The sequence below is a fragment of the Panthera tigris genome, chromosome A1 (genome assembly GCF_018350195.1).
Source record: "Panthera tigris isolate Pti1 chromosome A1, P.tigris_Pti1_mat1.1, whole genome shotgun sequence".
NCBI lineage: Eukaryota > Metazoa > Chordata > Mammalia > Carnivora > Felidae > Panthera > Panthera tigris.
Window position 1 is genome coordinate 152,917,144 of NC_056660.1, and position 935 is coordinate 152,918,078.

Consider the following 935-nt stretch of genomic DNA (forward strand, 5'->3'; position numbering starts at 1 on the left):
AAAACTAATCTCCTATAGGTTTAGAGATGACATTTACCGTCTGTGTGAAAAGCTGAACGTTGCTCATCAATTCCAGTCATATCTTCAGAAGGGGAAAACAGTGACAGCACCTGCTGAACCAGAATTACTATCAGAGTTCAAAAAGCTGATCATATGTTTTAACTATAAGCCAATATTACTTAAATCACTGTCCAAAAAAAGTATTCTCTCAGCCATTCATGGTCTGAATTCTGGTGTATGAGATCAATTTAAATACAGGACACATGAAAGAAGTCATCAGACATTTTTTTGTTGCTGTTGTTTTATAATAAATAAGGCAGAGGCCAACTGTTGCTCCTTAGTAGCTTTTTTTTTTTTTTTTTTTTGAGATAAGCCATCAAGTCTGCTCTTTCCCTTGCCTTCTTAATGCCAGCAAAGATCATTTTTATTCCAGGGATGTACTTTCTGGGATTATCCAAGTACTCCATCGGTGTCTCCTCTCTCCAGGTGATGCCTTTGTTCTTGTTGGCACCTGTGTACGAAAATCCAGGGGCCTGACCTGTCTTTTGCCCAAATAAACCATGGAGGTTTGGCCCAGACTGTGCTTCTCTCCCTTTTCCGTGGTATGGCACTGGGCACACTTCTGAACAAAAATCATCTTGCCTTCTCAACATCGCCCATTTTAAAATTGCTCTTTTGACGTGTGCAAAATGAAGGTGACGGCTTGTAAGCCGGACGTCCCACTGTCTACTCGACAAATTTAATTTCAAATTCTGGTTCTGCCACTTACTAGATGTGGTTAAGTTTCTTTTCTGAGTCTTGAATTCCTCACCTGTAAGCTGAACATTCATTCAAAAAACATTTTGGTAGCTTACGTACATAACCAGATAATGTGTTAAGTGTTAGAAAATAACAATAATTATGATAATAATACTCACTGTGAACTCAAGTTTGTC

General features: G+C 38.5%; 1 pseudogene; it reads right to left on the reverse strand.

Annotated features, from left to right (window-relative positions):
* Positions 1 to 302: 302 nt before the first annotated feature.
* On the reverse strand, positions 303 to 661 carry LOC122230605 (annotated as a pseudogene).
* Positions 662 to 935: the final 274 nt, after the last annotated feature.